Raw genomic sequence first — 25404 nt, forward strand, 5'->3', positions numbered from 1 at the left:
TAGCTTTATAAGAATAAAATCAAGTAAACGTTTTGTAAATGAATGAAACGAAGCCTTGCTCCAATAATGGTATTGCTTTTCTCAAAACCCACTAATGAGACCCTATACCTCCATCTATGTATTACATAGATATCCTAGCATGTAAATGAGTTTTACATGTTTGAAATGAGCAGATGCTTGTTTCTGATGGCCTTGTTGGCACTTTTTGGGGGGAGTTGAACAAAAAGCTTTGAGGAATACTTGGGAGAGGACAGCAATTCTACCATATCTTTAATGCAAGTAGTAACAACTCTTCTTGAATCACTGACTTTTCTTGTTCATTAAATTATGCAGGCCAAGTAGCTAATAAAAAGGTAATACTTCATTTTACTCGTTCTGAATTTAATCAACTTTTATTTTTATTTTTCTTTCACTTAACTTTTTATGTTGTCAAGTATCAACCTAGTCTCATCCTCGTTTTGCAAAATACTACTCTGATCATCAAGGATTTGGTACGGCTAACATAATCTGCCTCATATTTTCTGAATTTCAACATTCTTAGGAGAAGGTGATTCATATGATTTGTAGAATAATGAAATAACAACCGTATGCAAAGAAAGTAGTGTTACTTCTTTCATACCTTCTTGCTAATGGTAATAATAATATTTAGTAAAAATGAAGGCAATATGTTTTCTATAATTTGAAAGCATCAGAAATAAACACCGGATTTCATAATGAAAAAGAGCACATGTGTAAAGAATACCAAAAAGCTAAATATTTATAAACTAAATTTTACGGGCATACCTCGTTTTATTATGCTTTGCCTTACTGCACTTTGCAGATACTGTGATTTTTACAAATTGAAGGTTTGTGGCAACCCTGCATCAAGCAAGTCCATCTGCACCATTTTTTCCAACAGCATTTGCTTACTTCATGTCTTTGTATCATGTTTTGGTAATTCTGGTAATATTTCAAAATTTTTCATTATTATTATATTTGTTAGAGTGATCTATGATCAATTTTTGGATGTTACTATTGCAAAAATACTATGACCAACTGAAGGCTCAGATTATGGTATTTTTTTAACAATAAAGTATTTTCTAATTAAGGTTTGTCCATTGTTTTTTTTAAGACAGAATGCTATTGCACACTTCACAGATTACAGTATAGTGTAAAAGTAACTTTTATAGGCACTAGGAAACCAGAAATTCATGTGACTCTCTTTACTGTGGAGGTCTGGAACCAAATCTACAATATCTCCGAGGTATGCCTGTAGTTCAGGCATCTCTTTATGTTGTGCCATCTTCTTTTAATAAATCATGTGGCCTCTACAACAACACCAACAAAAAAAATTATCATTGTTTTCACAATAGAAGTTTAAAAAGTATAAATATTATTTCATCCCTGGAATAATCTTATCACAGCTTCTATGAACTCTGAGAAGCACTCTTAAGGCTACTGTAAACAATAGAGTTATACAAGCCCCACGGTTCAGTTTTCTGATTTAAAATGAGGAACTGTTTTGGGCAGAATTCTAAAAATGAGCCACCAAGATTCTGTTCCCTAATCCCTGGGACTGTGAATATGATGAGATACCACACATTTGATTATGTTACCTTATGTGGCAAAAGGGAATTTGGAGACGTAATTAAAGTTACTAAGCAGATGACTTTGAGTTAATGAAAAAGGAGATTACCCAGCTGAGTCTAAAACAATCCCATGTGCCATTACAAGACAGAGAGGTTTTCTCCGACTGGTAGCAGAAGACAGAGTTAGAGAATTTATCGATTACTGAGATAGATGGGGCCACAAGATAAGGACCTGAGAGCGGCCTTTAGATGCTGAGAGCAGTTCCTGACCAACAGGCTGCAAGAACAGAGGCTTAAGTCATACAACCACAAGGAACTGGATTCTGCCACCGACCTGAATGAGCATGGAAGCAGATTCTTTCCCAGAGCCTCTAGGTAAGGGTCCAGCAGTGCTGACACTTTGTGAAACCCTGAGCAGAGCACCCAGTTGAGCTCACCCTGATTTGGGATCTACAGAACTAAGAAATAATAATTGTGTGTTTTTTTAAGTCACCAAAATTGTGTCAATTTGCTAAGAGAGCATAGGGAAGTAATATAGAACTGTAGATTGTTTAAACCTTGATGGGACCTTAAATAAGTCCAAAGTCTAAGAAAAGACAGGTGACAGAGAGAGGATTAGGGCTATTACAAAGCATTGTAAAGAGAGGGGAAAAGAGGGTTATTATTTAACCACTAATATTCAAAATATAATTTTTAAGCAATATATTCTGCTTAAAACCAAACTTTTGGAAGAGAGAAAGAAATTAAGGACTCTTTTGCACCACTTACAACATCAATGGCTAGATTTTACGATGGACTTTTTTCCCATACTGTCCGTCCTCAAGTTTAACCCTGAAACTGGAATAGAAAGAAGGAGGAGCTGACACAGAGGAAGTAAAAGAATAACCAAAGCTTTATGATCCCGGAGGACTGTGGGAGAGTGAGGCAGAAGACGGAAATAAAGGTAAAGAGAGAGAAATGTCAGTATTCTCATTTTTTCCCTCTCACTTTGGAAACATTTTCTAAAGAATTCTCTATGTTTAGCTCCATGTTTCAGGCTACTGAATGAGAGGCCCTCATGGAATGTGACTCATGGATTGTGGCCATATCATACGTGAGCCTGCCAGTGTGGAATACTGAAGCAAAAAGCCCTGATATATAGCACTCTTGACCGACTCTTGGGTCACATGACCAGTTTTAGGGTTTCCAGTGATTGTCTTGACTAGGGCTCTAGGCTGCATATATTCACGATGGTAGTTCATTAATTAGTGGGGTTTTTTAAAATTGAAGTAGGGTTGATTTACAATATTATGTTAGTTTCAGGTATACAACAAAGCTATTCAGTTATTTTTTTTCAGATTCTTTTCCATTAGAGGTTATTACACGATATTTAATACAGTTCCCTGTGCTACACAGTAAGTCCTTTTTGCTTAGCTATTTTATGTATAGTACTTTGTTAATCCCATACTCCTCATTTACCCCTCCCCTCCCTTTCCCCTTTGGTAACCACAAGTTTGTTTTCTATGTTTGTGTGTTTCTGTTTTGTATATAGATTCATTTGTATTATTTTTGAGATCCCACATATAAGTGATATCATATAATATTTGTCTTTGTCTGACTTACATCACTAAATATAATACTCTCTAGGTCTATCCGTGTTGCTGCAAGTGGCAATATTCCATTCTTTTCTATGGCTGAGTAATAGTCCATTGTATATGTATACCAATCATCTGTTGATAAAAATAGGGAACGCTTCACAAATTTGCATATCATCCTTGTACAGGGGCCACACTAGTCTTTTCTGTCTGTACTGTTCCAATTTTAGTATATGTGCTTTCAAAGCAAGCACTAATTAATATTTTGTTTTGTTTTTTTAATTTTCAGGTGGCTCATATCAATGCTGCTTTGATTTCTCCCCACAAAAGAGCAAAGTTATAGGTTATCTACAGATATCACCAGGCAAATGGTCACTGGAAGCATCTGACTGCAGCTACAGACATATTCTAAAAACATCAGAGGAGAGGACAAATTGCATGCTTTATCATTCTTGCATGGCTACTCCAAGCCTGAACATATGGTGGCCCTTGGGTGGAGCAACCAGAGCTATGGCTCAAACGATCCCCTGAGAGAAATCAAAGTTTAGGTTGGGAATGATTTTCACAGGTTTTCTGTGTCCCTGATGAAGAGGCACTAATGCAAAGAGGCCAAGATGCGTCCAATGGTTAGTCATCTTATTCATGGGCAATGTGGGTTGAGGTGTGCTCACTCTTGATATGAACAAAGTAAAGTTTCCTTTAAAATTACCCATTGCAATGGTTGGCTACAATGAAGACACAGTCATACCTGGGAAACTTATAGTTGAATCAGAATCTCTGAGGGTGGGACCTGACCTAGGTATCAGTATTTTGTGAAAGTTCCCCAGGATGCTTTAAGGTACAATTAGAGTTGGAAATCACTGATTTAATGGAAGGTCTATTCATGCGTATATAGAGATAAAGCAACATTAATCCTTGTAGTGTGAATCAGTGTTAAAGTGTCTCTTCTCTCTCTTCCCTAAGTTCCTTTAGTTGTGCTCTTATATCAACTTTCCTTCTCCCTACAGAGATATTCTTCTTTGTGTCATTCCTATTTTCTGTGGTTGCAAAAATCACATATTTAAGAGGATTTAATCAATCAATCAATCTGTCTAAAGTTTCTATATCAAGATCCACAACAACTTGTTATTGCTATTTTTTAAGAATACTGGAAATGGTAGTAAAATAATTCCCTATAATTGACATAATTCCTCTTAAACATTAGCTGTGGACTCTCTACTCCCCTTGTTTGATCTCTACTCCTTCTCGTATTATATAAAGTTTTGCAATAACTATTGTTATAATTAAGCATTTATGCTATACACACATCAGTGAATGCATAACGTTCACTGCCTATTTGACAATGGTATTTAAAATATATGCTCCCATGTCAAGTATCATTCGATGCAAAAGAGAGCAGCAAATCTCTCTCTTGTTGACAAACAATTCAGGCAATAACTCTGAACATCCAAATCTCCACATTTTCAAAAGAACAAATAAAGCTTTGATCTCTCTCTGGTGATATTTTATTTTCATTCCCCATCTCATTTGTTTGTCATTTGAATCCATACTCTCATGATATAGAGAGATTTTCTCTTTTTCTTTTTATGGGTGGTAAAAAGCTTTTAGTGTGTTCTTACTCTTTAGGCTACAGACAAGTTTTGTTTGATACACTAATAAGAAATGTGTTCTCGTAATAAACCTGAAGTATGAAAAGGGAGACTGATTCCTTACAAAGCCAGGCTGTTGATGTTTATTATGTTCCTATCAGAAATATGTTAGGTTTTCAAGCAACACAAAGATATATGGACACAGTTGATTTCTTTCTTGTGCTTGGAGTCCAGTTGGGGAGATAAACCTTACACTTGAAAATTCTCCTTAGAACAATGTAATAATATAAATTCTATACAAATCGAGCTCCTGCATGTGCACTCTGAAATAGGTGAGGCCACATGGCTGCTGTCATAAGGATATGCTTGATTGATTATTGAAGGCGCTTGAGCTGAAGGATGCTTTGAAAGAGTTACACACGTTTATTGTAAGGAAGAAAATGACATACAAGTGAAACAGTCAAACATTTGAGGGTCATGTAAATAACCAATCTTATGGAAAAGCATGGAAAAAAAAACCCCCAAGCTGTGCTACATAGAGCTATTTGATAGAGGATTTAGCATAACAGACTCCAAGAAAAGGAATGACTCAAATTGTTTCAAGTTAAGGAACTATCACCATTATTTTAAAAAATGATTTACTTGGAAATAAGGTACCACTAAAAAATATTTAACTATTTAGTAAGTAGTTCATCTTTGTTTAGTTTTGAGCCCACTTTTCTTTTGTAGGATGAAATAGGACTGACATAGGGTCTCAAGGTCTAGAACTAGCTTTGGGGGTAGAAGAAAAGATAGATATCAAGCTCCAGAAGTAGACTGTGATGAGGGCAAATGCAGGTTGGTGTCTAAGGTGAGTCAGAGATGAATGTCAGAGGAGATACATCAAGTAAAAGGGAAACAAAGGGTAGGGAGCAAACAAAGAAAAGTGTTATAGGGTGTAAGATGTTAGCAACAGGGAATAAAGCAAGCTACAGAGCAGGGCAAGGTGAAAGAGGACTGGAATTTGTTTATGTACTGGGATCCTTGGAGTTTCTTTCTACTGAATGCATGGTTCTTAAGTATATTAGGTAGAGTGAAATGCTCATCATTTGTGTAGGCAGTAAGCATTAAGCACTTTGGGCAGGAATTTGGTTTTATTCCTTCGGATAAGAAGGTAAACACAGCAAAAGCAAGAAAATAGACTGGTATTATTTTCTAAAAACAGATTATTTGTGCTGTGGGGCAGGAAGGAAATGCCACAATTGCTAAAAATAAGGTGAATCACAAAGCATTAGTTGTCATTAGCTCCTCGTTTCTTTAAAGAGATTGGAGATATGAGAAGAAATAAATGAGGATGTTGGAAAATAGTTACTGTTGGAATAGGGACTAGGAAAAGGGAGAAGGAATTTAAACAATTTGGCAGTCTGTCTTGGCTCTATTGCTTTAATATTACATTAATGTATTTTATGACTATCAGAGTCTTTGTTTGCCAGAACTTGCATATGCCCTGTTAGCATTTTATAAATGGAGGACCCATCCAAAGAAATAAATTATTGGAAAATATATTTCCAGTTACGTGGGGATATTTGAGGCACAGGATGCATTATGTTGAAAGAATACTTGGGTTTATTGGTTCCTGTTAGAAAAAAATGTATCTTCCACAATGGTTTTGTTTACATCTGAATTTACTTCTGCTTCCAATTCATTTGGCATGTATGCAATCAGTTTGTCAACAAGTAAGAATCAGTAAATCACCCATGGTGTGCACAGAATGTTTTTATAATGCCAAAGGGTCTGTGGTTCCTGTGCCTGTTACAATCTTCTAGTATTTCTGATCCTTTCCCTATATATAAGGCATGTTGATTCACATCTTCCCATTAAAACAGGACCTAACATTTTTAGAGCATAAATTTTTGTGCTACTTACTTTTTCTGTAATGACAGTCCTACTAAGCCAAAGATGCAAGGTTAACTAACTCAGACACGTGAACCGATCACAGAGGAGCTTCTGCTGTGTGTTGTGTACAGAAGGCCGTGCAAACAAGGGGGCGTCACTAGATTCCTCTCACCACACTTCACACGTCTACACTATGGCGCGCATCTCACAGAAGCTGCCCTCTCCTAGTCCATGGACCAGTGCCAAGTAGAGTTCATGGAAGACAGAGCATGATGAGAGTAGCGTATTAAATTTTTAAATAAAAATAAACCATAATTCAAAAAGAGTCATGTACCACAATGTTCATTGCAGCACTATTTACAATAGCCAGGACATGGAAGCAACCTAAGTGTCCAGTGACAGATGAATGGATAAAGAAGATGTGGCACATATATACAATGGAATATTACTCAGCCATAAAAAGAAACGAAATTGAGTTATTTGTAGTGAGGTGGATGGACCTAGAGTCTGTCATACAGAATGAAGTAAGTCAGAAAGAGAAAAACAAATACCATATGCTAACGCATATATATGGAAATTAAAAAAAAATGGTTCTGAAGAACATAGGGGCAGGATAGGAATAAAGATGCAGACATAGAGAATGGTCTTGAGGACATGGGGAGGGGGAAGGGTAAGCTGGGACGAAGTGTGAGTGGCATTGACATATATATCCTACCATAGCTAGTGGGAAGCAGCCGCATAGCACAAGGAGATCAGCTCAGTGCTCTGTGACCACCTAGAGGGGTGGGATAGGGAGGGTGGGAGGGAGGGAGATGCAAGAGGGAGGAGATATGGGGATATATGTATATATATAGCCGATTCACTTTGTTATACAGCAGAAACTAACACAACATTGTAAAGCAATTATACTCCAATAAAGATGTTAAATAAATAAATTTATATTTTCAAAAATTGTTTTTTTTACTTTAGGTTACATTCTTTAAAAATAACCTTCAGAAAATGAGTGAGATTGTGTATTTTTTTTGTTAAACAAACACAAATGTTTAGTGGTTTTGCACAGCAATATAAAACTCTGATTTTCAATATTTTTTGAAAAATGTTAGTCCATTCACCCATATACCTATAAACCACTACTACAGAATACAGAACTTTAAAAATAGAGATATTCTGACATCCCCCAAATGAAAAGTTCAACATTATAAAACTGTAACTCCTTGTGCTCATCTTGACAGTCAAGTTAAAACTATGAATGAAGGTAAAGGATTTCTTATAGATTTAAAAACCATTTCAACATTGGGTTAAGTTCAAGGAAGACCATTCACTGCATGCATACATGTTCATATATATAATGTATATATATTTAATATGTATATATATATATATATTTAATCCCTCTCCTCAAGAGAATCATCTTCTAATCAGAGAGATGAACATGCAATAGACAATTTCAATAAAGTGTTTTAAGTGATGTAATTAGAAGAATTAAAGAAAGGTTATAGGAATTTAGAGGAGAAAGATACTGTCTACTTATTATAGAAAACATCACACAGAGGTACATCAAATGGCTTGAGTCATTTAGCTCCAGAGAGCTAACTTGGAATGTAATAGTCAAGGATTTTTTCCATCCATACAACCTATCGCTTTGCATCATTACATTTGTTTGGACCATTCATGAAGTCAGAGAGAAGAAGGGCTTCTCAGAAGTCTGGCACAAATATAGAAGAAATTGCCAAAGGTAGAGTCCAGCTGTATAGAATGAATGTGTTATAATCAAATGTTAACTACAAAAAGCAATGATACAACATAGCTAATGGTGTCCGAGTCTAACACCAGAACTGAGTTGGCCTATCAGCAAAAAGCAATTAAAGTGCGACAATGCATTTAAAAGTACTGACGTTTGCAACATGAAGAATTACACTGCTTCATTAAGAAGAAATGATTGCCTTATTCAAAAAACAGGACAATATTTACTCTTATGTAAAACTCCTACAGATTTCAACTTGTACAAAGTTGAGCACGTAGTTTCCAAATAATTCATAAGAACAGATTTTCACATACTGCTGTCCCAGAGTGGAGGCTGCACAGTAAAGCAGAAAAGTGTGGGCTTGAAAGTCAGACAAACCTATCCTTGGATTTCACTTGCTGGTAGAGGAACTTCAGTAAGTTATTTCTCAGGTTTCTCATTTGAAAAAAAGCAGAGAATAATAGCCTGTTCGTAGGATTTTTATGAGAATTAAACAAGCTATTGTATGTGAACCCAAAATGTTAAAACTGTAATTTTCCCTGAGGTGCCAAGATTTGTTAGATATGGCGTACCAAAGGAAGAGGCACCACCAAATAATAAATGTGCAATCGAGGTGACAAAGAATCAGTTTCAGAAATCCCTCAGAAACCCCTTAGCCAGAGGGAGATCAAAATAAAGAGCGTTGGTCAACAGAAATACAAGCTGAGCCATATATGTAATTTGAAAGCTTCCAGTAGTCACACCAAAAATAGTAAACATAAAAATGGTGAAAATAATTTAATAATATATTTTACTTAACTCATTAAATAATAGCATTTCAACATGTAATCAACATAAAAATAATACATGTGATATGTTGCATTTTTAAATACTAAATCTGAAATCAGGTGTGTATTCTATATTTAGAGCGCATCTCAGTGCACAATTCAAGTGCTTGATAACACCACGTGACTATGGCTGTAGTATCAGACAGTGTAGGTATAAACACAGTGGTTCTCAAAGTGCGATTCCTGGACTAGAAACATCAGCATCACCTGGGAACTTGGCTAGAAGTGCAAATTCTCAGAACCATCCCAGATCTATTGAATAAGAAGTTCTGGAGGTGGGACCTAGCACTCTGTGTTTTAACAAGCTCTCCAGTTGATTAGGATATCCACTAAAGTTTGAGCACCACTAGTCTAAAAGAGCACACTTCTCAAATACTGAGGTGGATACACATCACTTGGGGATACTGTTACATGTGGAATTTGATTCAGTAGGGGCCTGAGCTGTGTCACTTCTAACAATCTCCCAGTAATATGGATGCAGTTGGTCCAGGTGACACTTGAAGTGACAAAGGACTGAGCAGTGGTGCTCAACCCCCAGGGCTGAGAACCACAGATCTAGAATCTGAAGGAGGGTAGGGAGAGTTTTATAAGACAGATTATTGGAGAAAGAGCTGCAAGTCCCATCCCCCCTCAAGGCATGCTAGAGTGTTACTTCTTTCACCTAAAGCTTAGCAAGAGGGACTTTAAGAGGGCCACTTGAAGAGTTTGAGGTAGTTCTCCTAGAGTTTGGAGGACTCAGTGATCTGTCGTCAAGTTCCCGCCCATGATACCTGGGTAGTAGGAATGATGGCAGTGAGTTACTCTGGCAGGGGAGCCGAAGTGGGTAGTGTTGTGTCTGGGAGTAAATTCCCTTTTAAGGTGGGTAAATAGATGCCTGTGTATTTCCTGTGGTCCAAACGTGAACGCTGCAGGAAAGAAACGCAACCTCAAAACTTTTTTAGTCCTGACCAAGAGGATGACGTGAAAGGTACAAGAGGATTTCACAGCCACAGCCTGAGTTTAATGGAGCAGAGAAAACTGTGGGCTGGTGCAGGATAGCCTGTAAACAAAGAGCCCCAGCCAGACAGAGAAAGACAAATATATGATATTGCTTATATATGGAATCTAAAAAAAATATGATACAAATGAACTAAAAAAATGGTCATGAAGAACCTAGGGACAGGACGGGAATAAAGACGCAGACCTACTAGAGAACGGACTTGAGGACACGGGGAGGGGGAAGGGTAAGCTGGGACAAAGTGAGAGAGTGGCATGGACATATATACAGTACCAAACGTAAAATAGATAGCTAGTGGGAAGCAGCCACATAGCACAGGGAGATCAGCTCGGTGCTTTGTGACCACCTAGAGGGGTGGGGTAGGGAGGGTGGGAGGGAGGGAGAAGCAAGAGGGAGGAGATATGGGGATATATGTATATGTATAACTGATTCACTTTGTTATAAAGCAGAAACTAACACACAATTGTAAAGCAATTATACTCCAATAAAGATGTTAAAAAAAAAAAGATACAAGTGAACTTATTTATTACACAACAAAGATAGATCCACAGACATAGAAAATAAACTTATGGTTTCCAAAGAGGAAAGTGGATGAAGGGATAAATTAGGAGTTTGGGATTGACACATATACACTACTTTATATAGAATAGATACCACCAAGGACCTACTGTATAGCACAGGGAACTCTGCTCAGTAACAAAAACAAACAAACAAAAAAGGGCACCAGTGCCAGTTTGGGAGCTGCAGCTGGAAGGGCACTTCACAGGAGGCTCTTACAATTCTATGATAGCACACATGAGGGGAAGAATCAGCTTGAGTATGTTAAATATTATAAAATACTTTATATATATATGATACATATTTCCATATGTAGAAAACATGTATTATTATTTACTTGTGATTAGTATTTTTAATATTTTTACACACCCAGAGAGGTCAACTAAGAAACAGCCCTGAACCCCTGCATTCCAAACTGGGAAGGGTCTGTAAGGACTCCTAGCAGGTAGGGAAGAGCTCAAGGAGCGCGAAGGACCAGGCACCCACTCCCACTGCAGGAAGCCCCATGTCAGGAGGGGAGACACTCTGATATTAATCGTTTGTCTTTGGATTATGGTCAGAAATTAGACACTCATACTTCAGGAGTGTACTATGACTGTGACCTAAAGTAAATCCAGGGCTTTATAACTTCTAAGACAGTTCAGAAAAGTCATGAATTTGGCACTGTTTTCTTACAGGAACAGGAGAAGGGGCTGTGGGGAACAAAAGGATAGTTGTGTCAATGTCATAATGGCATCTTGTGAGTCCTGTTTGTTTAATACAAAGACTAAGCATTGCACAAAGTCCTACACGCACTGTCTGTACTTCTTTTCTTCAGATAAGCAAAGGCTAGATGAAAAGGGAAACCACTGATCATTTAGTCAATTACAAACAAAAGCTGGATCCTAGAAGTAACACTGAACTTTATCATGGCATCATGAATAGTCAATAAAATACACATTTTTCTCCCAAGATCAAGAGAGTAGGTCACAATAGCATGAAAGTCTGCCAAAATTATTAACTTTGAAGTCTCCTGTTGACAGCATATCTGCATTTATTTTGTATCTTTGAGTCAATAACATTTTTCTTACAAAAGAAAAAAAAATCCATTTTAAAGTGCTCTAGAAGGGAACATTGCCTGTTAGGAAATTAAAAAGCACAATTAAATAGGTTTGTAGGTTTTACTGATGCATGCTGGGTTTTGATGGAAACATATCAACCTGCAGGTTTAAAAAAAGATATACTAAATATACCATAATTGACCTGTTTTCTCTGAACATATTTCTTGTGGCTTTTGATTCCTATTATTTCAAATCAAAATATTTCCTATTATTTCAGAACTTATGAGCTCTGAAGTGAGCTGACCCGGCGTTATCTATCATGCACTAAACTGTGTTCACAAGGATACAGGGTCCCTCCCTAAAGATAAACTTACATTGCTTAAAGGACATGATGGATTACAATATATACAGAAAACCCCTCTGCATTATTTCAATGAATGCTTGAAAGTGACACATGTGAGAAGCAACTACTGTGGCAGTAAAGAGTGGCTGAATTTTCTTCAGGAGAAAAGCATTAAAATACCAAAAGTTAAAAAAAAAATACCAATAGTTAGTTCCATCTTCAATCAATAATTTCATTAATCTCTGGGGGATATCTATATGCCAGGCATTGGCTTTGGAATATATGAGAATTTACCTCTTAAAAATTATGAAGTAAGTATAGTAACACAGTTTAATATCCCATAATAAGGCCTGGTTAGCCTAGAAGTCTGTAGAAATTCAATCTGCAAGTCTAATTATCACTCATAATACTATATTGACTCAAATATGTCACCTTTCACCAACACATCTTCCCCTTTCGATTTAGAGTCAGGTATACTACTAGGAAGGAGAATTACAGAAGCCTTAGAGTTCTGATTTTTTTTTTTATCAGCCTCAGCAGTCTCCAAATATTGTTGACATTATCAGTTCTAACAAAATATTTGTTGAAGTGACAATGAGTTCCAAAGGTGATTAAATGTTGATCTAAAAGTATCCTCTTGGATAAGAACCCTCTTGTATTTTTCAAAAGAATGTTATATTTTCTGGTTAAATGTGTCTTTACGAAAAAATGATAATGAATAGGGGATATTTTTTCAATCATACTCTATTACTATTACGCGCGGATGCTACGTCAGGCAGGAAGTATGTTGGAGCCTGCGGGGAAATATGAGTGAAACACAATTTCCTGACCTCTGAAAGCTGACTGACAATTTGGAAAAGAATCTGACAAGTAAATACATAATTCCCACAAAAAAATGTGAGGGATTGCAACCAAGAGTTGAATAATGGGCTATTTTAACACAGAGATTGGAACAATTAACACTGCCTGGAGAAACTGGAAACGATGTCATACAGAGTGAGGTAAGTCAGAAAGAGAAAAACAAATACCATATGCTAACACATATATATGGAATCTAAAAAAATAAATTGTTCTGAAGAACATAGGGACAGGACAGAAATAAAGACACAGACAGAGAGAGCACTGATATATATACACTACCAAATGTAAAATAGATAGCTAGTGGGAAGCAGCTGCATAGCACAGGGATATCAGCTCTGGTGCTTGTGACCACCTAGAGGGGTGGGATAGGGAGGGTGGGAGGGAGACACAAGAGGGAGGGGATATGGGGAAATATGTATAGTAGAGCTGATTCACTTTGTTGTACAACAGAAACTAGCACACCATTGTAAAGCAATTATACTCCAATAAAGATGTTAAACACACACACACACACACACACACACACACACAAAAGGTTTCAGGTGCAAGGTACTGGCTGTGAAAATTTATTGGTTGCTTCAGCTATACAAACATAATGAGTTTGACTCACAGGCACCAGAATTTAATGTTAGAAGTAAACAGTTTGTCCTCCTTTCTTCCTCCCTCTTGTTTTTTCCTAGATTTGATTAGGGATAAAAGAAAAATTGTCACTCTAATGACAGTAATTGTTGCCTAATGGCAAGCATGCTGTCAAATTAGCCTAAGTGTCCATTTAAAAGCAAACTTTTATGTGGTTTGTTAAACTTTTAAGGCTATTAGTTGAGACATGGAATTGATTTATTTTACCCATTGCATTAACCTCATCTTGCATACTCATCGGTTTCTTATACAGGGCAAAGTAAATGTACCTTGATGTTTTATAAAACTGAATTTAACATCAAGCCTTTTAAATGTTACACATTGCTATAATAATAAGAGGGTGACTAAGACAGTCAGAATCTTCATTACTGGTAACTAAATGAAGCTTCAGTAACGGAGTCCTCATGGAAAATGAATTTCATGTCACTGTGAACCAAACGTAATCAGTAGTAAATAGTTTTTATTTTGATGGGGTTATGGGTTCCTTGATCCATAAAAGCAAGAGATAGACACTTTTTAACATAACTGAAGGAAGTTAGGGAAAGACCAGCTACTTTAACAAAAACCCAATTTCTACTTGACAGTGGAAAAGGAAATACTTGATCTGATAAAAACTTGATCTGTTATCTGATCTACATAAACACTCTGTAGGTAAGACAATAGAATTGCAAAGTTCTAAAATGTATATTTAATAACAAATATATATATGAAAAAGGTATATGTCCAAGAAAATTGTGTATATTTAGAAATCAAACCTAGCACACGTCATATGGATTAAGGGTGTAAACAGGATATAGTCAACTACTCAAGGTAGCACAGTGCTTCTGGTTACCATTCCTGATTAGGAAACAGTTGAGACTTTATCAGTAATTAAATGCTATGGAGTAATTACTGTTGTAATTAAATGTTATGGAACATTTCCTGTTTGAAGAATGTCCTTATATTTTTAGAGCAATTTATACATCTTTCTTTTTTATAAATTCATTCATTCGTTCATTCATAACCTCGCCCATCCTAGGCACCCCATTCACTGTAGGCACCATGCTCCAGACACTGTGTTATCCTGATACTTAGAATATCTGTCGAAACTAAAACAGTCTTGCAGGTAAGGGAAAATATGAAGCAGCAAAATATCAAAGTGCATAAAACTGTGAAAGTGGAGAGAAATAGCCAGATAATAGGAGGGCAAAGAACTGAGAACATTGGAGAGCATTCACATTTACAGAAAAGAAAAAAGGATACAAATTAGTGACAGGAGCAAAGAAGATTCACTTAAAGAAGGAAATGAGGAGTCAGGATTTTTCTGCATCATGGAAAGTACAATTTGTGCACTGATTTTTGACCACTGAGAGCCTCCTTGCTGTTTTAACAAAACATTGCTTAAAAAAGCATAATGATATTAGTAAATTTCAACATAATGTAAGGTCCCCAGCAACTTAATTATTGCCTTACTAACTATCACTAGCATGATAAGTATCTAACATCATTTATTGATAATTATTACTGGTAAAAAAATTAAGGTTGACAATTTTTATTATTAAATTTCCAGTATACCTAGAAAGGACTTGCCCAATGAATTTATTTTAGAAATGATTGAATAATAAATTCATGTTATTATTTTAAAATGCTTTTATTAACTCCAGTGAAGTTAGTATTAGACAACATTGCGCCACACTCTTACACCTCAGGGTGAGGGTGTTTGTAGAATATTTTAAAATTTCTGTTGTTAACGTTTCTCTCTATAATCCTCTTTATACGTGGTTTTCTTGGTTTATCAATTCTAGTCATTATTTATGACTCCCCACCCTGAAAGATAAGAATATGTCCATTTATATCACTCATCAACTGCTCTCTCCTGCCTCTTCAAAAATTTTTATTATTCTTTTATTAGTAACACTATTGGTTACCTTTGAAATTTAAACTGTATTCTTAAATCTCTGCCTCTTATAATCATCAAACTTAGACATTTATACATAATGATGCCTTTCCCTTACCTGCTTCTCCTCAATTCTCCCCTCCAAATCTATTAGCTATACCTTTCCTTTTACACTACTGAAGCTGAAAAATTTACACGTTATTCTGTAAACTATATGTAAGTAAAATGAAAGACGTTCCAAGTTAACCATTTAGAAGCTTGGTAAGTGTCTCCTAGCTCAGCTTTGGAGGACACCGTGGACTGAGGCTGACTTACACCTGAAAAATCCATAATGCTGGATTCTGTGGGTGGCAGGCTTCTCTGATATGCAACAAACAGCAGTTTAATCACCAAAGCTGTGCTGAGGTAAGGGGAGATTTTAACTCTGACGGAAGCTCATTTAGAGATATTTACAGTATTACACTGGTCTGGAAATACTAATAACTGAACTGAGAATACTCTGTATGTGTGGGTGACCAGATGACTACTGTTATTTGAAAATGACTCTAAAAGTCATGGAGACCAACTACCAAAAATTCACACACAGTTAGGAAAAGATAGTCCCTTGGCATGAGTTTAGAAGGACAGAAAGGGAAATAAATAAACCCATCTTGTCTCATTTATTCTACCTACGGGTTACAATAACAACATATTTTAGGGGGTAATTTTCTAATACAGAAATGCTGAGGTTTCATTCTTGTATATAAATATTAACCAGAGAAAGCAAGTGAGAATTTCCAGGGCGAGTCCTTTTAAAAATACAGATGATGCTTAGCTTTATCCCAAACCCTCCAAATTAATTTCAAAAGGTGAGGTCTGGGCATCTTGGTCTTTCACCCAGTTCCCCTTGTGGTTCTGATGTACAGTTCTGATTGTTTATATGTTTATAGTAGTTATAGACGAATGTTAGAATTATCTTAATCATTATGCCTGTTCTCTCCCCCTTCCCCCAAAAAACCTGGAAGTTTTATGGCACATACATAAAATTATAAAAACATATATCCAATAAAATTACACATAGCCCTATTTATATTATAAATAAGTATGTATATGTAAAATATGTACGTATACATATAATACTAGCTATTGTTATATATATTAACAAGAAATCTCTAAAGAACATGGTGGAGAGATTTGGATTACTGCAAAGTTGTCATCAGGGTTTAATCTATGCAAAATAATTTATGAAAGACTTTCTTCCTTGTAAGAGGTTTATTACATATATATATATATATATATATATATATATATGAATTCCTCAATTCCCACTTAACGGAAGGTAACACAGAAATTAAAATAACTTAAGATAATTTAAACTCAGGATTTTTGCCTCCTAAATTTGTGATCTTCCACCCAGTTCTGCTACTTCATAATTGTGCTTCATTTGGTATTATTCACTTATAATGATCATTTGAGAAAAGTCACATGATTCTAGTTGCTTGCCATATCAATCCCTGTTTGCTTTGTATTACTTAAAGATAAATGACATGTTATTAAATATCAAAATTATCCTAATAAGCAGCAAATACTCTCAATTCAGTGGAATAAGGAAAAGATATGGCAGCGATTCACAACTGCTTATAAGGACACACTTATGGAATGGTAGAGTACTCTTAGATTTCAATTAATGTGATTGACGTTTCTTTCAAATGCTCTACAATTCATATAGACAGAAACAGATGGGCCATCTGTTTTCACGTTTCTCATCTCTTCATAGCTCAGACGTATTTGTGATAGCCAAACATTGAGGGGAAAATGGCAATCCTCATATGTGGGTTGCCGTCTCTCATTTCTCCCTTTCAAGGTTAAACTTTCTTGTAGAAGAATATTCAACAAGAATATTCAGTTTTCTTCTATGAGCAGGAAATAGCTTCTACTCATACATCCACTCCATGTGTGGACTTATACAGATTCATTTGTTTAACGGTGTTAGGAAATTCCATTGATTCCAGCATCCCAATCAGATAGAAAACCAATAGGGTATCTCCCTGATCTATACTGTCTCCAAGTCCTCTGAACACATAATTTCAGCCCACGATATAAGAAAAAAAAAGTTATTCCTGTAAGGAAACCAAGTGCTAAATCAAGGTGAAATTTGTGATCATACCACAATGAAATAAAGGTAGAATGAAGATGTGGTCTTGTCAAGAAAAACACCTCTACCTGTTATATTGTTTCTCTCCTTTAACATTTAAGAGTTCAAGTGTTTACATTCTTTCCTGGAATTGATACCCTGCATGTTACAAATCTTCATATCCCATAAAATCAATGTCTCAAACAGAACACTCTCACCCAAGAGTTCTCTCTGAACTGCAATGAATGCTTAGGCAAATCATGGTCTCTCTATATGTGAACTATCTAAATATATGCATATATATGTGCATGTATGTATGAAGTTATATATATGTGTATATGTGGTGTGTATATATATATATTCATATGTATGTGTATTCAACACTCTTCTCTGAAAAGCAGGTAATGTCACAGAGCCACTTTTGTTAACTGCACACATCTATAAATGAAATAATTAAAAAAAAATATTGTATATATTTTCATAATTAGCTCAAAACTTAGACACAATTTGTAAAATAGAACAGTCATGAACTATGCTTCCTCTTAAGTATTGATGCCTGGCCATTCTCCTCGGCAGTATTCCTTCTGTGCCTTTAGAAAAATGACCTAAAATGGAGCAATACTGAGCTTAGTGAGGAGAAAGTTCAAATCAGATCACAGCCCTCATTACTCTTCCTTTCCAGGTACCTGAATAGTGATGTTCTACAGTTATTTTGATACAGCTACATATCCTCTTCTGGCCATCTGCTTGCTACATAAACTGAAGCATTAGATAGTATATTGAGTGGAGAGAAGAGCCCTACAGATGCTATGTATAGAAGAGAGATCACAATTTACCAGTACAAAAAATGTTCTATTCAAATGTTACAAAGGCCAACTTCCTGGTCCTTAAGGAAGTGAGTACAGAGACAATGCATTTCAGGTCTATAAAAGCCTCAGGACAATGAATTGTAACTACAAGTTTTTTCAAGGCAATTAAAGATATTGCAGTCAGATACCATTTTGACAATAAAACTAGACAACGTTTTATAAGGAAAAGCTTTTCCAGGCAGCAGAGTTTTTTTTTTTAAACATCTTTATTGGAGTATAATTGCTTTACAATGGTGTGTTAGTTTCTGCTGTATAACAAAGTGAATCAGCTATACATATACATATACCCCCATATCTCCTCCCTCTTTCGTCTCCCTCCCACCCTCCGTATCCCACCCCTCTAGGTGGTCACAAAGCGCCAAGCTGATTTCCCTGTGCTATGCAGCTGCTTCCCACTAGCTATCTATTTTACATTTGGTAGTATATATTAGTCCATGCCAAGCAGAGTTTGTTTTAAGCAAATTCCACACTAAAAGCTTACGGACTATAGAGAAAATTCTAAACTAAAATTTAAAAGCTGCCTTCTTTTGAAAAAATTGCTGTCTGGTGTTCCCTAAGTGGCTGTGAGGTCCCCTTTTCATAGAAGATACAACTCAGAAAAGATTGATGGAATCTGGCAGGGCAACATCAAGGCTTTAGGGCCATTAATTTAAAATGCCTTTCCCTTTCATCCTCTGGTGTACATTGCTGAGCAATCATCATTTTTCTTTACCTTTTTCTTTTGGTGATATAGTTTGTGTCATGCCAGGATCATAGTTCCCTGACATTAATTATGAACCACCGAGATCTACTTTTTTTAACATCATGCCCATGAGGGCAAATTCTGTGAGAAGATATGGGATACATTGAATACTCGAGCTCTTGAAGAATTTCATTTCAGCTCAGTGCTTTACAAACCAGTGCTTGATATTTTTTTTTCCATTTTAAAAGCTATAAAGTGGGAGAGGAGGGGAAGATGACGGAAGAGTAAGACGCGGAGATCACCTTCCTCCCCACAGATACACCAGAAATACATCTACACATAGAACAACTCCTACAGAACACCTACTGAACGCTGGCAAAAGACCTCAGACCTCCCAAAAGGCAAGAAACCCCCCACATACCTGGGTAGGGCAAAAGAAAAAAGAATAAACAGAGACAAAAGGATAGGGACAGGACCTGCACCAGTGGGAGGGAGCTGTGAAGGAGGAAAGGTTTCCACACACTAGGAAGCACCTTCACGGGTGGAGACTGAGGGTGGCGGAGGGGGGAAGCTTCAGAGCCGCGTAGGAGAGCACAGCAACACGGGTGCGGGGGGCAAAGCGGAGAGATTCCTGCACAGAGGATCGGTGCTGACCGGCACTCACCAGCCCGAGAGGCTTGTCTGCTCACCCGCCAGGGCGGGCAGGGCTGGGAGCTGAGGTTCGGGCTTCGGTCCGAGCGCTGGGAGAGGACTGGGGTTGGCGATGTGAACACAGCCAGCTGGGGGTTAGCGCACCACGGCTAGCCAGAAGGGAGTCCAGGGAAAAGTCTGGAGCTGCCGAAGAGGCAAGAGACTTTTTCTTCCCTCTTTGTTTCCTGGTGCGCGAGGAGAGAGCGCTGCTAAAAGGAGCTCAAGAGACGGGTGCGAGCCGCAGCTAAAAGCGCGGACCCCAGAGACGTGCATGAGACGCTAGGGCTGCTGCTGCCGCCACCAAGAATCCTGTGTGCGAGCACAGGTCACTATCCACACCTCCCTTCCGGGGAGCCTGTGCAGCCCGCCACTGCCAAGTTCCCGGGATACAGGAACAACTTCCCCGGGAGAACGCACAGTGTGCCTCAGGCTGGTGCAACGTCACGCCGGCCTCTGCCGCCGCAGGTTCGCCCCGCACTCCGTGCGCCTCCCTCCTCCCCGGCCTGAGTGAGCCAGAGCCCACGAATCAGCGGCTCCTTTAACCCCATCCTGCCTGAGCGAAGAACAGACGCCCTCCGGCGACCTACATGCAGAGGCGGGGCCAGATCTAAAGCTGAGCCCCGGGAGCTGTGAGAACAAAGAAGAGAAAGGGAAATCTCTCCCAGCAGCCTCAGAAGCTATGGATTAAAGCTCCACAATCAACTAGATGTACCCTGCAACTGTGGACTACAGGAATAGACAACGAATCATCCCAAATTGAGGAGGTGGACTTTGAGAGCAAGATTTATGATTTTTTCCCCTTTTCCTCTTCTTGTGAGTGTGTATGTGTATGCTTGTGTGTGAGATTTTGTCCGTATAGCTTTGCTTCCACCATTTGTCCTAGGGTTCTATCCGTCCGTTTTTTGTTGTTGTTGTTGTTTTGTTTTTGTTTTCTTAATAATTATTTTTTATTTTAATAACTTTATTATATTTTATCTTTACTCTACTTTATCTTCTTTCTTTCTTTCTTTCTTTTCTTACTTCCCTCCTTCCTTCCTTCCTTCCTCCCTCCCTCCTTTCTTTCTTTCTTCTACTAATTCTTTCTTTCTACCTTTTCTCCCATTTATTCTGAGCCGTGTGGATGAAAGGCTCTTGGTGCTCCAGCCAGGAGTCAGTGCTGTGCCTCTGAGGTGGGAGAGCCAACTTCAGGACAGTGGTCCACAAGAGACCTCCCAGCTCCACATAATATCAAACGGCGAAAATCTCCCAGAGATCTCCATCTCAACAGCAGCACCCAGCTTCACTCAACGACCAGCAAGCTACAGTGCTGGACACCCTATGCCTAACAACTAGCAAGACAGGAACACAACCCCACTCATCAGCAGAGAGGCTGCCTAAAATCATAATAAGTCCACAGACACCCCAAAACACACCACCAGACGTGGACCTGCACACCAGAAAGACAAGATCCAGCCTCATCCACCAGAACACAGGCACTAGTCCCCGCCACCAGGAAGCCTACACAATCCACTGAACCAACCTTAGCCACTGGGGACAGACACCAAAAACAAAGGGAACTACGAACCTGCAGCCTGCAAAAAGGAGACCCCAAACAGAGTAAGATAAGCAAAATGAGAAGACAGAAAAACACACAGCAGATGAAGGAGCAAGATAAAAACCCACCAGACCTAAAAAATGAAGAGGAAATAGGCAGTCTACCTGAAAAAGAATTCAGAATAATGATAGTAAGGATGATACAAAATCTGGAAATAGAATAGACAAAATGCAAGAAACATTTAACAAGGACCTAGAAGAACTAAAGGTGAAACAAACAATGATGAACAACACAATAAATGAAATTAAAAATACTCTAGATGGGATCAATAGCAGAATAAATGAGGCAAAAGATGGATAAGTGGCATGGAAGATAAAATAGTGGAAATAACTACTGCAGAGCAGAATAAAGAAAAAAGAATGAAAAGAACTGAGGACAGTCTCAGAGACCTCTGGGACAACATTAAACTCACCAACATTCGAATTATAGGGGTTCCAGAAGAAGAAGAGAAAAAGAAAGGGACTGAGAAAGTATTTGAAGAGATTATAGTTGAAAACTTCCCTAATATGGGAAAGGAAATAGTTAATCAAGTCCAGGAAGCACAGAGAGTCCCATACAGGATAAATACAAGGAGAAATACGCCAAGACACATATTAATCAAACTGTCAAAAATTAAATACAAAGGAAACATATTAAAAGCAGCAAGGGTAAAACAACAAATAACACACAAGGGAATCCCCATAAGGTTAACTGCTGATCTTTCAGCAGAAACTCTGCAAGCCAGAAGGGACTGGCAGGACATATTTAAACTGATGAAGCAGAAGAACCTGCAACCAAGATTACTGTACCCAGCAAGGACCTCATTCAGATTTGATGGAGAAATTAAAACCTTTACAGACAAGCAAAAGCTGAGAGAGTTCAGCCCACCAAACCAGCTTTACAACAAATGCTAAAGGAACTTCTCTAGGGAAGAAACACAAGAGAAGGAAAAGACCTACAATAACAAACCCAAAACAATTAAGAAAATGGGAATAGGAACATACATATCGATAATTACCTTAAATGTAAATGGACTAAATGCTCCCACCAAAAGACACAGATTGGCTGAATGGATACAAAAACAAGACCCATATATATGCTGTCTACAAGAGACCCACTTCAGACCTAGAGACACATACAGACTGAAAGCGAGGGGGTGGAAAAAGGTATTCCATGCAAATGGAAACCAAAAGAAAGCTGGAGTAGCAATTCTCATATCAGACAAAATAGACTTTAAAATAAAGACTATTAGAAGAGACAAAGAAGGATACTACATAATGATCAAGAGATCGATCCAAGAAGATATAACAATTGTAAATATTTATGCACCCTACACAGGAGCACCTCAATACATAAGGCAAATACTAACAGCCATAAAAGGGGAAATCGACAGTAACACATTCATAGTAGGGGACATTAACACCCCACGCTCACCAATGGACAGATCATCCAAAATGAAAATAAATAAGGAAACACAAACTTTAAATGATACATTAAACAAGCTGGACTTAATTGATATTTATAGGACATTCCATCCAAAAACAACAGAATACCCTTTTTTCTCAAGTGCTCATGTAACGTTCTCCAGGATAGATCATATTTTGGGTCACAAATCAAGCCTTGGTAAATTTAAGAAAATTGAAATTGTATCAAGTATCTTTTCTGACCACAACGCTATGAGACTAGATATCAATTACAGGAAAAGATCTGCAAAAAATACAAACACATGGAGGCTAAACAATACAGTACTTAATAACAAAGTGATCACTGAAGAAGTCAAAGAGGAAATAAAAAAATACCTAGAAACAAATGACAATGGAGACACGACGACCCAAAACCTATGGGATGCAGCAAAAGCAGTTCGAAGAGGGAAGTTTATAGCAATACAATCCTACCTTAAGAAACAGGAAACATCTCAAATAAACAACCTAACCTTGCAGCTAAAGCAATTACAGAAAGAACAAAAAAACCCCAAAATTAGCAGAAGGAAAGAAATCATAAAAATCAGATCAGAAATAAATGAAAAAGAAATGAAGGAAACAATAGCAAAGATCAATAAAACTAAAAGCTGGTTCTTTGAGAAGATAAACAAAATAGATAAACCACTAGCCAGACTCATCAAGAAAAAAAAGGGAGAAGACTCAAATCAATAGAATTAGAAATGAAAAAGGAGAAGTAACAACTGACACTGCAGAAATAAAAAAGATCATGTGAGATTATGACAAGCAACTCTATGCCAATAAAATGGACAACCTGGAAGAAATGGACAAATTCTTAGAAATGCACAACCTGCCAAGACTGAATCAGGAAGAAATAGAAAATATGAACAGACCAATCACAAGCACCAAAACTGAAATGGTGATTAAAAATCTTCCAACAAACAAAAGCCCTGGACCAGATGGCTTCACAGGCGAATTCTATCAAACATTTAGAGAAGAGCTAACACCTATCCTTCTCAACCTCTTCCAAAATATAGCAGAGGGAGGAACACTCCCAAACTCATTCTACGAGGCCACCATCACCTTGATACCAAAACCAGACAAGGATGTCACAAAGAAAGAAAACTACAGGCCAATATCACTGATGAACACAGATGCAAAAATCCTCAGCAAAATACTAGCAAACAGAATCCAACAGGACATGAAAAGGATCATACATCATGATCAAGTGGGGTTTATTCTAGGAATGCAAAGATTCTTCAATATACGCAAATTGAGCAATGTGATATACCATATTAACCAATTGAAGGAGATAAACCATATGATCATCTCAATAGATGCAGAGAAAGCTTTTGACAAAATTCAACACTGATTTATGATAAAAACTGTCCAGAAAGTAGGCATAGAGGGAACTTTCCTCAACATAATAAAGGCCATATATGACAAACCCACAGCCAACATCATCCTCAATGGTGAAAAACTGAAAGCATTTCCACTAAGATCAGGAACAAGACAAGGTTGCCCACTCTCACCACTATTATTCAACATAGTTTTGGAAGTTTTAGCCACAGCAATCAGAGAAGAAAAAGAAATAAAAGGAATCCAAATCGGAAAAGAAGAAGTAAAGCTGTCCCTGTTTGCAGATGACATGATACTATACATAGAGAATCCTAAAGATGCTACCAGAAAACTACAGGAGCTAATGAATGAATTTGGTAGAGTAGCAGGATACAAAATTAATGCACAGAAATCTCTGGCATTCCTATACACTAATGATGAAAAATCTGAAAGTGAAATCAAGAAAACACTCCCACTTACCACTGCAACAAAAAGAATAAAATACCTAGGAATATACTTACCTAAGGCGACAAAAGACCTGTATGCATAAAATTATAAGACACCGATGAAAGAAATTAAAGATGCTACAAATAGATGGAGAGATATACCATATTCTTGGATTGGAAGAATCAACATTGTGAAAATGACTCTACTACCCAAAGCAATCTACAGATTCAGTGCAATCCCCATGAAACTGCCACTGGCATTTTTCACAGAACTAGAACAAAAAATTTCACAATTTGTATGGAAACACAAAAGACCCCAAATAGCCAAAGCAATCTTGAGAACGAAAAATGGAGCTGGAGGAATCCGGCTCCCTGACTTCAGACTATACTACAAAGCTACAGTAATCAAGACAGTATGGTACTGGCACAAAAACAGAAAGATCAATGGAACAGGATAGAAAGCCCAGAGATAAACCCACGCACATATGATCACCTTTTCTTTGATAAAGGAGGCAGGAATATACATTGGAGAAAGGACAGCCTCTTCAATAAGTGGTGCTGGGAAAACTGGACAGGTACATGTAAAAGTATGAGATTAGATCACTCCCTAACACCATACACAAAAATAAACTCAAAATGGAATAAAGACCTAAATGTAAGGTCAGACACTATCAAGCTCTTAGAGGAAATCATAGGCAGAACACTCTATGACATAAATCACAACAAGATCTTTTTGGACCCACCTCCTAGAGAAATGGAAATA

At 37.4% G+C, this 25404-nt stretch overlaps 1 protein-coding gene and 1 non-coding gene across 2 annotated transcripts in view; both read right to left on the minus strand.

Moving 5' to 3' along the window:
• Positions 1–25404, minus strand: part of ZNF804B (zinc finger protein 804B) — a 513593-nt gene that overhangs the window by 269505 nt on the left and 218684 nt on the right. The window lies entirely within an intron of this gene.
• Positions 3286–3396, minus strand: LOC114902195. Its single transcript, XR_003795415.1, has one exon. It is a non-coding gene; the product is annotated as a U6 spliceosomal RNA (small nuclear RNA).

This window comes from Monodon monoceros, unplaced genomic scaffold (genome assembly GCF_005190385.1).
Source record: "Monodon monoceros isolate NGI ecotype Baffin Bay Population unplaced genomic scaffold, NGI_Narwhal_1 Super_Scaffold_2, whole genome shotgun sequence".
NCBI lineage: Eukaryota > Metazoa > Chordata > Mammalia > Artiodactyla > Monodontidae > Monodon > Monodon monoceros.